Source organism: Aquila chrysaetos, chromosome 1 (assembly GCF_900496995.4).
Source record: "Aquila chrysaetos chrysaetos chromosome 1, bAquChr1.4, whole genome shotgun sequence".
Taxonomy (NCBI): Eukaryota; Metazoa; Chordata; class Aves; order Accipitriformes; family Accipitridae; genus Aquila; species Aquila chrysaetos.
Window position 1 is genome coordinate 74,045,875 of NC_044004.1, and position 13,917 is coordinate 74,059,791.

The window sequence follows — 13,917 nt, forward strand, 5'->3', positions numbered from 1 at the left end:
ACTGAAATGAGACAGAAGTAGAAATGTCTGCTTTGGGCAACCTAACAGCAGAAGTTTGGGAACTTTTTGTAGGAACTTGGTGTGGTTTGGCAGCATGAAAAATGCAGTGTTAGAGCTTCCAGTGCTGCATCAAAAATGCTGTGGCCATCGCCAAAATACAGCCTGATATAAACAGGTTTGGCTTATTCAAATGTCTTCAGAATATATAGATAAGTTAATTTTGTAGTGGCAAGGTCTGCTGCTTTTCCCCTGTATGCTGGATCATAGGTGACATCTGTCTTGACTTGGAAGAAGTCAGTAGATGTTCCATATTGCTTGGTTTGTCTAATTTACTAGGATTGCGATGGTATGATTAACTTGAACCTGATCGAGCTTGTTATTGCTGGGTGATCAGATAGCATATATATGATCCATCTACTCACGTATAGAAGATGCTAATCATATATTAGTGATCTAAAAAGCCTAGCATAAATTTATTAAAATACCTGTAAAATCAGAATAGAGGTTTCCTCAGTACCATCTGGTTGCCAAATGTGGCATTAGGCAGTAATAGCTTTCAGTCTTTGAGAGTGGTAGAAAAAAATTTACAGAACGGTTTAACCTTTCTGGCTATAAGAGCATTGTAACTTTGGCATCTGTTCTAGTCCCACTTAAATCACTGGAGTTTTTGACACTGATTTTTTTACTTGGAGTGAGATGAGATCCTGCTTGTAGACACAGCTTCACTTGTCCTACAAATCTGTGTGTGTTTGTCAGCCAGTGGACAACCATTCTTTGATCATGTTTTTGGTTTGGTTTTTAACAATAGAAATGTATTTTCTCTGGCACTCACTGCAAACAGTAGAAGCCTTGCCTGAAATGAGGAATGGTCGGTATCCAACCAGCATACGTTTTAGTTAAAATGTTTTGGAATCATGTTCCTTGTTTTTATCATTCGAAGCTATATTCATTTTTTGGCCTTGCTTTACAATATATATATGCGCACACACACACATACATACAAGTGGAAGTAAAACTCTTGGTTACAGAAGTCTGACCTTGCATTTAATGAACATGTGAAATTCTGGTGAAAAGCCCGTAGGTAGTTGAGACATGGAAGAAACGCAGAACCAGGACCCTGGAACCAGCAATACAGATTTTTGACAAATAATTCAGCATCAAACTGAGGGATGAAATAGTAGCTGTTTTCACTGTGAATAACGATACATCTTAGAACAGGGAACCAAACTTCTATGCCTTGCATTTTCCTTTTGCTTCCTCAGACCCAATGAATTGGGTTATATTGTGGAGCAAAATGCTGGAAGTTTCCATTTTAAAAATTATGGAAAGTAAAGTAAATAGAAAGAAAGCATGTGTTCCTTTTTATTGTATTTTTATGGAGGTTATAACCAGAGTTGTTTTCTTACAGCTTTAAGCTGAGTTGGTATGAGCAGTTATTCTTATGGAGTCAGTGTGGACCAGATCCAAAGATGTTCAAGCAAATAGCGAGATTTCCAATGATTTCAGTGTTCTTTTGATCAGGCCCCTAATTTTCTAGAAAATGGTGAGCTTAATAGGACTATTGTGTACACGGTGCTGAAGGTGTATGGAGTTCGCTTTTGTGCCTAAAGGAGAAGATGGAGATTTACTAACTGGTTGTCTGTAAGTATTGTTTTACTTCATTGTCATTCTATTCCCTTTCCAGCTGTTTTTGTATATAAAAAGTTCAAGTAAATCCCCTTTAAAAGGTCTGCTTTTGTGTTAAGGTACTTAAAGTTTAATGTCTTTGTGTCAAAGAGCTTTTATGAAAGAAGATTTGTCCAGGCATATCCTATAATAAACATCTGGAAACTGCAGGGGTTGGCTAATGGTGGCTATATAGCAAGAATAGGGTTTAACTAGCTGGCTTTACATCAGGATTAATTTTCCCCTTTGGTTTTTTTTTTTTTTTTAATCTTCTCAATTCACTTATTTATTTTGTAATCTGAATATTTATGTCCTATCATGGTTAAACAGTCTTAAATAGTCTTCTGGTTCATAGGTAGTACAAAACGCCTCATCCTGGATTGATGCAGGAAGGGCTGTATGAAAGCAGATTACATCTCTGCATGGTATTCACTGATTAAGTGTTTGAAGAGCAAAGTTGCACATCTTTAAAGACAACTTCCTTCAGTACAAAATACATAGGAAAACGAGTATTTCTAGATTAGTCAAAAGGAAAAGCTGCCACAGAAGTAATAGACATCATTTGTACGTGGGCCAGAAGTTTAATTAGGATTAAGCAAAACAGCAAACTAGGGCTTTAGCCTATCTGATATAAGCCAGAAGTGAAAGCCCTCAAACAATTTGGGGCGGGGAGGGAATTTAAGGTTTTTACAAAATGGAAAGGGAAAGACAGTGAATAGTTTCAGTAGTAATAATGGAGACGAGGAAGAATTGCAGAAAATACCATAAGAGAATAAGGAAATATATGTTTGCAAAGGTCCCAGAGGGAAAACTAGGTAAGGAAAGTTCTAGCAAATAAGTAGAATATGAAGTGGTAATCCCTCCACTACATTTATAGTCCTGTGAATGAACAAGCAAAACCATAATCCTTATTTCTGATGTGATGATGCTGAAGGGTAACGAGCTGTAATGACAAGAATCACTGTCAAAGTTCTCGGATGACAATAAGAGGTTTTAGAAAACAATTTAAAGTGTACGACTTAATCAGTAATTCTTGGAGAATTATTATCACTGACAGTCCAGGAACAGATTAATTGAGTGGATGTGCAGAAATAAAGTTATCATCTCCCAGATTTAGCTGCACTTACCTAAAGTACAGCTTGACTCTTACAGACGAAATGGGGCTAGGTCGGTCAGGGTGGAAGTCAGTTGTGTGAGTCAGGCCTTGGGCAGAGGCACAAACCTAGATTCAGTCCATTGAGCAACGGAAACGGCATTTCCATGTGCCACCAGTGCCTGCTGGGGCGCACCAAAAAAGGTTTATGGGGAGTGCTGCATTGTCAGTAATACAGTGGAGATGATGCTGACCGAGGACCCGGAGGAAGCTGGTTCACCTCAGGACCTCATCGTCTCTCAGAACAACTCCCCTGCAATGACTCCCCACAGGCCTTCCAGCAAAAGGAAGATTTTAATTACTTTGAGGAAGCAGGAGAAAAATAAAGATGTAAATGAGAAATGCATGTGGCTGCAGATGCTTGCAGGTGTTCACTATCAATCCCTTTGTTTGTTCAGAAAGTCCTCAGCCCCATTTGATTCCAAAGGAGGAAAAAATTTGCTTCTGAGATATTTAAAACTAATTCTGTTCTCATTTATGTGGGACGATAAATTGTGATACTTATGAAACTATTTCATTTTAATTGTGTATTTTAAAAGATGCTTAGTATTCAAGGATGGTTTAGATTTAGTCCTAGAAAGTGTATCTTATTGCTCTGTGTATTTCACCTGTGGATCCAATCTCAAAAAAGGCAGATTACAAAGCTGCAAGCGAAGTCTCATTGTATTTCTCTGCTGTGTTACCTCTGTTTTTTTCTGAAGAGGCCTGCCTTAAGAGGCCACACTTTCTAAGCCCGTAGACTGTTTTGTATCTCAGACTGCTAATAAATGCCAACTAGTATTAATTACGGTGTTGGTGTGTGGTTCACATTAAGAACAGCAGGATTACTTTTAAAACTGAAGTGGCTGCAGTGTGTTGCAACAGTGTGAGCAGGTAGCGGACCTTCCCAAGTAGGGGTCAGCCATAAATAAACTTTCTCAGACCAGAACTGTGCAGACTTGTGCATTTTGAGGTTAATCAGTGCTCACGTCATGGTGCCTCTCCTGCCATCATCAAGCTTTTAACAGAGAAGAGTGCAGGGAAGAGCCATGCATAGCCATCATCTAAGTTTGGGTTGTGTCTACCCTGTGCAACCTGCGGGCTCATGCTTTTATCTGTATCCTGAATCCGTAGCGGGAGAAGACTGCAGGAGACGTTAGCTCTGCCCTTCTCCCTTTCACACAGTGTAATTTGGATGAGATTATCGGAGTGCTCGGGTGAGTTCATTGCCCTGAGCACGTGGGGAGCTTGTGTGTCCTCTCCCCCTTCTGTTTTATTGAATTCCTCCTAAACAAAGAGGCATTCTCTCTTTTTCCTTCCTTCCCCCCAAATGTGATTCTGCCATCATTTTATCATGTGTGGAGGTGACTTCAGACTTACATGGTTTGGGTTTGTCTCTCTTTGCTGGCTTGACAGGTTGTATGGAGCCTACTTGTCCACACAAACACCTAAATTAAGTGCCTGAGGTTAGCCAGTGGGGAATGTGCCTTGAACCCTCTACCACAGACTTCCACGTGCTAGACCAGACATAATACGTGCCTCAGATTTGATAACCGTAAGTATTTTAATTACACAGATGCGTGTTGCTAATGAAGGAATGTAGTAAAATTTAATTTTACTATTACAGTATTTAGTATGGATTCAGTTTTTAAGTTGAAATGGTCATACATAGGGTCAAATTCTTCAGCGAATTCCATATTTAAAGTTGATTCAGACAATTTTTTTCATTAATTAAAAAAAATCTAAAATACTTGTTTGCAATTGGCTGAAATGAAGTTTACTTCTGGTGTTCACAGTTTCTGCAATTACATGAAATAGTAGAGTTCAGTTTAATTGACCATGCACAATGTGTTTGCACGTTACTAATTTTAAAATCCAAGGCTTATTGTTAAAGTTAGAATTTGAATGAGATAAGTAGACAAATACAAATTTTTTATATACACTAAGTTTTTCACTCGCTATGTTGCTGATGCTTAGATACCCTATTTAATGATAGTTAATACAGTGATACTGATTTTGTCCCTGCTGTCTTCATTATTAACCCCAGAAGGTAATGGAAATTTTATTAGACTCAGTACTGGATATTAATACTGTGCCTGACTATGGTATGAAAAAAATGAAGAAAGAGCCTGCAAACATTTCTAAGTTAATTGCCTGACTTGGAAACCACTAATGTACATGAGTAACATTTACTCACGCAGATTGTCTCGGTGAATTCAAAATCCCTCCGATGGGTGGTTGTAGAATAAGGCCATAAATCACACCTTTATGGAAAGTCTAAGAAATGTTAATGGGAAGGCACCCACAAGGTACTATGGAAACTTACTAGGTTTTCATGAACGGTATTTTAAAGGCATATCTAATTAAATAAAGGTACTGGTCAATGTTTAAAAATAAAGAAGAACCAGAAGTTGAGCTCAGTTTGCCTATATATATTTAAAAAAAAAATAAAATCTGGAGCAGCTGTCAGCTCACAGTAGTTATTTCTATTCTACATGACAACCACAGCTGCTATGTCCGTGTTCCTTCACACCTGACACATCAAAATCAGTGGCTGAGTTACACATGCCTCCGCATAGGTTTTTCCTTGATTTTTGTGGCTGGCCAGCATTGCAGTAGCATCAGTGGTTGGGCAGGCACCTGAGCCGCAGAGGAGCCTGGCACCCTGCTTTCACGTGGGAAGCGATGTTAGGACAAACACTGATGGGGCCTGTCTTACAACTAAGTGAAAATGCTGTCGTGGCCCACCAAGGTCTCAGCTATGCCTTGCGTACATGAACGGTGTAGCGATACCTAATGGAGACGATGACAAGCTCGTGGTCAAACACAATTTAACCACCTGACTGCAGGTAAGTGATTATCACTCCCCTTCTGGGCTAGTTTATTTGGGTGCCAGGTGCCACGACGTTCTCCAGGTGGGACATACACAGCTTGAAAGTATAAAGCAATTATTTATTGATCAACGCACATGAAACATAGCTAGGATTTAACGAGCTTCTAGGGGCCAGCCCTGATAAGGCAGCTGGGGAGGTTTTGTTGTCCATGTAGGCATCAGCTGGGAGGGGAGGGTTTTGTCTCTGTGGCTCTCTGAAGCAGGTCCTTGATGTCGCTGTCTTTCATCAGTAACGTTGCAGTCATTCATCTGGTGAATCTTGTTGGCCTGGCTGGATTTCCTGGTACGTTTGATTTGTGTGTGATTTTGTTGTTGTTGTTGTTGTTTTGTATTTTTTGGGGGGATTGTATATCTCTCTCTGTTGGCGTTTTTGTTTCTGGCTGTCTGGTTGGGAGGCAAGGGCGCCCTGGGGTGATAGGGGTTAATGGCGTCCCGGACAGAGCTGTAGTGAGACCCGGTGCTGTGGCAGTGCCCGTCGCCTGGGGGTGTCCTGCCCTGCCTGGGGGTGTCCTGGGCCCTCTCTCAGCTGGAGGATGACCAGCCCCTGTTAGATGCACGGGCTCTTTGAGCCCAGGCCTACCAGCTGGCTCAGAGGTTGCTTGCTCTCGGCCAAAATGGTCCTTGCCGCCGGCCACGTGAGTTGAGGAGGAAAACGGGCCCTTTCCCAGCATGAGCCCCAGGGCTGGCTTCGGGTACTCGCTAAACCTACAGAGCCGTCACGTAAAAAAAAGCGAATTTTGTGACGCCGACTCTTTCTTTTCCCCTGCCCTGGCAACGTCTCGTGCAGGCTGGGGTGAGGTGAGGTCCCTTCTTGGCGCGGGTCCCTCGTGGCCCTGCTCCAGCGGGGCCGCGGGCAGGAGCTCCGTGGGTGCGCAGCCGCTGCAGCAGGCCCGGCTCCCTGCGAGCAGGAGGCCGTGGGGTGCGGGACGGCAGGCCCCGTCTCCACCGCGGTGCTTTGGGGAGGTCTTGTATTCAACAGGGTTCAGAGAGCTCGGAAATGAGCGACTGGATCTATATATTTCTTCTAGTTGATGGTTTGGCTTGATCCATGTGTTCTTTGGTGTTGGTGGATGATCGAGCATCAGAAACGGCGGCAGAATTGGCGTACAGTTACTTGTGGTGGGTGATGAGGATTTGGGGCTCAACCACCAGGAGGCTGAGGGTGAGTGTGCTGCCTGGAGAGGTCAGTCTCGGGATCAGGAACCAGGCTGACAGTTTTGGAGGTAGATCTTCAGTCTATGGACTTTGTTACAGGACTTCTCCAGGCACTGACCAGCCAGAAAACCTTTTTAGCTGCCTCTCCAGGTGCCCAGCACTCCCAAACTGTAATTTCATGACTCTTCAGCTGGCTGGAAGTATACCCACAGCAGCTGGTCTATAGCCAGCTTTCCCCCCCCCACTTTGTACTCTGGTCCTATTATCGCTTTTACCCATATTGCATTAAACTTTCTCTGCCAGTATGAAGGTAAGCTATGTATAGCACAGGTTGTAGAAGAAATTCTTCACTACCACAGGTAGAAGACCAACTGTTTAGCCTGGCAGTTGTGTATCTAAGAGTAGCTAAAGCAAAGTCTTATGACACCTACAAATTGTAAGTGCGTTAATTGGTATGTAATTAATGTTAGTTTGCCTTGAACCCAAATAAGAACTTGCTAAGATGGTTAACAAAAACCTGTATGTGAGTATTTTGTAGCACTGATGGTGTAACTAGATATAACATATAACCAATGTGACCACCAAAGGGATAAGATGAGTGTATTCGCACATCGGAAACACCCATAACAAAAAGTTGCAAGATAAATGTGCAGAGTGTCCTACCAAATGCTCAGGGGTGAGCGGCAAAACCAAGATAAGCATTGTTGGTAGCAGGTGAGCCCCCCTCTGGAGGGGTGGAGAGGAGCAAGTTGCACAGAAACCTCAAGGAGGAAGAAAGGCAGAGAGGAGAAGGCAAGTCTTCCTCAGCCCCAGCTTTCCTAGCTGAGGAGCTGTCAGTCAAGCCTGATCACATTCACCTCTGCAATGAAGAACTGCCATCAGCTCTGTGGTGCTGTGTGCTACTCGCAGCTGGTTTAGGATAGAGGTGTGAAAGGCTGACAGTTCTGCATGCAGTGAAAATGATTAACAAGGTGTAAGGGCTAACTATTAGCATGTTGCTGCCAATGAGTGAGCTTAGTACAGTTGTGATTTAAAGTTTAAAGCTGTCCTGATTTGTCAGTCTTCCAAGCCTTTCCAGCATAGTGCACTTTAATTCCCTAAGCGCTATATTGAGATAATATGTATTAATTTGCAGCATAGAGCTGCTTTTCTTGACAAAGCGAAGTTGCAGCCAGAAGGAGCAGAAGAAAGCTAGTGTGTTTAGAGGAGAGGAGATGGTTGAGCTCTTTTATTCTGAGGAAGAAATCCGTATGACCATAAGACTATGATAGTTGACTTTGGCTTGAAGACAGCTGTAGATGGCTAAAAGTAAGATAAAGGTCTGAGGATTGACTGTCCCATTAAGGGCAAGTGCTTCAGTATTATGATTTAAAACTTACACCTGCTGCTGCCTTTGCAAAACTTCAGGGGCTTTAAGAGCTTTTAAGAGGTAGGGCTTTAAGACAGACTGTATGTGTTTAGCCAGAAGTCAAGGAAGGACTAATTGCCAACAAAGAGGGTGGACTACATTCACTTCCATTTACAGTGAATCGTTCATGTCAGTGGAAGTTAGTGGTGTGAGCTGCTGGTGCAACTGGTTTTGCTTTGCTTAGCATTTTGCTTGTGATGATCAGCTCCTTGCTAGGGAGCTAGAGAGTCTCAGGCCTTGACCTGTAAAATGTTGGATTAGACTTCAGAAAGGTGGTTGCTCACAGATTGTTCTGCCTTCAAACAGTTAATGTATAACTGAGATGCTTACATTAATGGCTGTTATCTTTTCATGTCAAGTGACTGAATTATTGGCAGGGAATGTTACATGCTCACATAGAGGGAAGCTTTGTGCAATGAAAATGCAGCCGTCCTTTATCTGCTTTAAAGATGTGATTGCATTTAAAAAAAAAAAAAAAAAAGTGTTACAAATAGAATACGGAGCAGTAACCCTTGCTCCTAAATGTAGGCAGTAATCTAATTTGAGCTGTGGAAACTGACTTCTTGAGCATTTGGTGAAACTTCTAATCCTTCTGGAGGAATAATTGTGTGTTAATTAAGAGCCAGAATTCCATGAGGCTTATTAGCTGTCTAGCTGGATCTGAGAAGCAGAAGGTTGAACAGAGTTTAACTAAAATTTAGAACTGTTAATTAGTCTCCTTTCTTCCTGGTCTCCTTTCTATTTTCTTGTTTTTGGTTTGTGTAGCGCACTTTGAATGACCCGTGAGAAACTACTGTGCTTCTGACATGATAGCTCCCAATTGTAAATGCTGTACTTTACTAGCTGTGAAAGAATAAAGCTTTAAAAGAGCTTGGCTTCCCTTAGCTACAAGCTAGCTTGTTATGGAAGAAGAAATGACAGAAAGTGGAAAAAAGCGGGCTGGCTAATCTTGTTAAATTGGCTGAATAATGTTGCATTCAGGATTCGTGAACTCCATGCTGGAACGCACAGATGCTTTAATAAACTTTAGATGACCTGTCTTGGTTTAGTGCTTTTTACAGGGTTCAGAAAATGTTTGATAGGCGTATGGAAACATAACATGAAACAGACTTCCTCATAGACCTCCATTTTGGTAGTTATGAATATGGGAATTTGTGAATGTGTGAAGGTTGTACTTTGCTGATGCGTACCTGGGCAAGATTAGGGAGGGGAAAGTAGACCCTGAAACCTGTTTTAGTACCTTTGAAAGTTTGCACATAGAGATGTGAGCTGTTTCCTGAGTTTTTCCACTTTGATGTTATGATTAAGTTTACTTTTTGGTGGGGAGGGGTGAGGGGGATGCTAGCACGCAGTACAAAACTCCCTGGGATTCTGGTATGACGTGAGGCGAGCTGAGCAAAACAGCTGCTATTTCAGCTCAATAGCCCCTGTACCCCCCAGTGAAATCATTTTGAGCCTGCTGAGTAGGAACGGTTTAAAGGTCTATTGTAAAAGACACAAGAATTCTATTCATTAATTAGACTTGTCGGAGTCTGCTTTGTATTTTCAACAGTGAATACACTTCATTCCAGGGGTGTAGTTAAGCCCTTAAGCTAATTTGACTTCCGGCTCTGGTCCTCTTATATTTAATGCCTCACCTTTAGATGTTTTGTTGTTCTAATCACTGAAATGTTTATATTTTCCTTTCAGTTTATAGTATGTCTCAACTAAGAATTTGCATTAATATAAATGCATTTGCCTAATACAGATGCACTGCAAAACAGAATATGCATCAGAATGACTAATCCTGGTAAATCAACTGGTTTCACACCAATATGGTATGCCTGTATTTTAGTTCCCAACTTCGGCCGGGGTGGGGGGGAGAGAGCCAAGCTGGAAAGGGAAGTGCATTTAGTGTAGATAGCCCTTGAACTATAGATGGAAAAACTACTTGGATCTGTAAAAATGTCCTAACTCTGCAGATTAGAGTAGTTGTGTATGACTATCATACTTCTACCGTCCTATTGTTCCAAGTATTTGGGGGTAATGGATTTTTTCCTTCCATATTTTTGTTATTTTCCCACTCTTAAAATACGTATTTGCTTTTTATTAAGGGTAGCCTGAGTATAATTCTTAAAGCTAAATTTGAGGAGCACTTGAAATGATAGGGTGCCTGATCATAACTGTGAGAATCTAGGTATGCATGAATAAGAATCCCCAAAGCTCTGTTACAGGGTGCAGTTATTGAGTGATTCTTTTGGCAGGGTTTGAGTAATTCCAGTATTGAATCTCGGGTTGGTTTCTTGTTACTACAGTAGCTTTTCTGTCAAGTATACCGCACGCCATTCTGATCTGACAGCCACTTGGCAAGAGTTGCTTGCTTGGAACTATACTAAATACTTCTAGTTTCATTTTGAAGTTAAAGGATTGTTTTATGAAGGGTTGTTTGCCATATGCAGATCAGGCTCTAAACTGTAGTTTTGGACAACTGAATCCTCTTCTCTTTGACAGAAGAAGAAAACTAACTTTTAAAGATATTAGTGGATTTATAATTCCAGTTGTCTTTAAGTGACTTTGATTTGGAGAACACAGTATCTGGAATGGAAGAACTTGGATCTTAAGGCAGCTCGCCTAACCCTGTTTGGTTGAGGAACATCTCTGCATGTATGCCCTGTTGCTTACTCTGTAGGATTTTTTTTACTTTCTGTTCTGTTTCACCCTCTGAGACACTGACGCTGAACTTTCTGATATCTATTACCTCTTCATCTGTAGAGTCTCTCTGTTGTTGGAATGTCCTGGATATAATTTATTCCCATTTCCCAGTTACAGACTCCTTTATACAAAATGTAACTGCAAGCAAAGGTACCGTGTTGTCCTCACCGCATCAGTTCAAGACAACATGTGTGTAGGGTCTGTGTAGACTGACAAAAGTAGTTCTAAGATTACAGCAGTGTCAACAAATAAAGCTGCACTGAATTTTAATATTTTGAAGAAATACCTTTATAGTGGTACCAGCTGAGGTGTAGATCCTGTCAGGAAGCAGCTGGTTACTTTAGAAGATGACAAAAAAGATTATTTTAACATTGAAAGGGGAAAAAAAAATCCTTTTTTTGAGAAATATACTAACACGAATACATGGTATTGTAGAGCACCATTTAGAATACTTACAGTTACTTAACATAACAGAAAATACATGCCTGCCTACTAGGAGATATACAAATACAGGCCTAAATTACATGGAGTTGTATTGTAAAATCTCTGGGATAATCTGGAGAAAGACAAGGTAGATAAGTGTTCCTTTGTTCTTCTGTTACTTTTATAGTCCCCTGTGTTGCAGGGTAAGGTTGGCAACGCTCCTTGGTGATAGCTGGTGGGCTTAGTGGAGAGCTATAGAAAACCATGGACATCTACATAGATGGAGATACTGCTTCTATAATCAAGTCTGCATCCCAGGTTCAGCTTCTTTCAGTGGTCTGGAAGGAACTATATGGAAATGACGCTGTAAAACTGAACTCTTTTCACTTTTCTAACTTGCAGTGGGTAGAGGAACATGAGGCTTGCTCTCCATACCTGGCATATCCACTTTTTCTACTACAGTTAATTAAAAGTATGCCTTCAAAGAAGGTATTAACACAAGAATCTAGACCAACTGTGAACGTCCTATTCAAAACCATGCCAAAGACACTGTGACCTTATTTTCCTAGTCTTGGTGTGTTATTAATTTGCTTGGGGTTGTACCCTGTAATTCTCTCTGCTGAAGCAAGCTGAATTTCTGAATCTTTCCTGGCAAATCGAAGGTGCCCTTTCAGGATGTAAGGTAAGGACTAAATCTGTCTGCTTTTCAGGCAGAAAAGAGAAATACTTGAAGCTTTTAAGCTTGGATTGCAGTAGTACCCACATAAGAAACCCATAGACATCTGAAGTGATGGCATCAGCTTTCTCGGTGTGGGACAAAACAACAGTTGCCCCTCTCTGTCATCCAGGGAGTGTCTTAGAGGTCAAACCTCTGTGCCAAAAGAGGGAGATTAGCACATGGAAGGACACCTTTGTGTATAGCTCTGTGGGGTATAATCCAAACTGTAAATCCTTCTGAAAAGAAAGCAGACAAATCATTACAGGTTTGGTATTCAGAATAAATGAACCTGTATGACCTAACCCTTTTTTAACTCTTGCAAGCTGAAGTCAAATGAATTCTAAAACTGGAAATCCTGTTAAGCTGTTTGCTTTCTAATGGTTAAATGGCTTAAAGGCTTTAGAAAAATCAGGAATTTGCAAAGTGTAAGTCACTAGTGTTTTATACTGTAGTTGAAAAGTGCTGTATCTCCATCCCAGTTCGGATCAGATCTGACAGATGTGTTTAGCCTTTGTGCCTTAATGCTACTGCATATGTATGTGTATATAATATTCAAAATATGTATTCAATGGAAATTGAATTTCAGTTAATATCTGCATTAAAATCAGGGATTCATGAGTGATAAATTGTTCACCTTTCTTTCCTGACCTAGGAGATGAACAGAAGAAAGCCAGTGATGATATGTTGTCAAGGTAAAATGACATTGTTTAGAAAAGGGGAATATTTGGAGTTCCCGTTTCAATGAATAACATCACTGGAATGTTCACCCCATCAGGCAGCTCTGGAAAACAAGCTTTCAGAAGGTCACCAGCTCGAGCTTGTAACCTTGCTGCCATTTGTCTGGTAGGATCTCTCTTCATCGTAAACCTGAATGTGTTTATTAGGATTGCAATGAAGAGAGTCTGAAGAGAATATTAAAATAGTCACTATAGTGCCTGGAAGAAAATGTTTGTTTCTGCAAGTAGTGGAGCCCACAGAGCTGTTGAAATAAAAGGTCATTTTCAGACTGTAGAACTAAATAGGATATTCTCGTGAAAGAGGGGAGATGCTAACGGGGGAGAAATGAACATTGTTTCTGTTACTCCCACAAAGGATCAAAATGTTTAGATGTTCACTTTTTAAATCGTTTATTTTATTTTTTTTAAACCTATAATGACTAAATACTATGTTCAAATGATCCTTCAGACAGACATAAGTTGGTTTTTTTAGATGCAATGATGTTGGAGAAAGAGGCGGGATAAATGTAAATACTCTTGTTTTATCTATCAAGTTGATAACGGAGTTCACTAAGGCTATTTTTGACTGTGAGGGACTTTTTGAATTGGGGATGATAAGACACCCCACTTGCACTCTGTTTTAGGACTGGAACTTAAAATTGCAGTGGAGAAAACAGGTATAACTGTTGTGCCCAATTTACTTTAATAGGACTCTGAAGTTGCAAAAGTCCGGTCTTATGCTGTCAGTGGCAGGAAAAGTCTCAAAGACATTCTTTTGAAAATATTAAGTTGCCAAGGAGGAAGTAAAGGTTGTGTTCTCCTTTTTATTTACTTTTCTGTTCATATCTATTTATACATTATTTCTAAGGGTGCAGGACAAGAAGTTCTCCAGCTAAGAATTGTAGATTATGAATTGGTACCTTTGGAGTAAAAGGAGGGAAAACAAATGAGTGCCCTCCTTTATCCTGATACAGAGGTGTGATGGTGTATTATCTGTCAGAAGGAACCATGGTTCTAAAGAGAACATCTCACACATGTTTATTCTCCTAGAAAACCTTTGAGACCTAGTTTCATATGATCTGTTTTTAAGCAGTGAGCAAGGGAGAAACCTGCCAG

At 40.8% G+C, this 13,917-nt stretch overlaps 1 protein-coding gene across 1 annotated transcript in view; it reads left to right on the forward strand.

The window, feature by feature from the left end:
- The window catches only part of LOC115342807, a 147,242-nt gene that overhangs the window by 8,153 nt on the left and 125,172 nt on the right, over positions 1 to 13,917 (forward strand). The window contains exon 2 of the mRNA XM_030017835.2: positions 4,214 to 4,352. The gene's annotated coding sequence lies outside the window, so the exon portion shown is untranslated. The remainder of the gene's footprint in view (positions 1 to 4,213; positions 4,353 to 13,917) is intronic.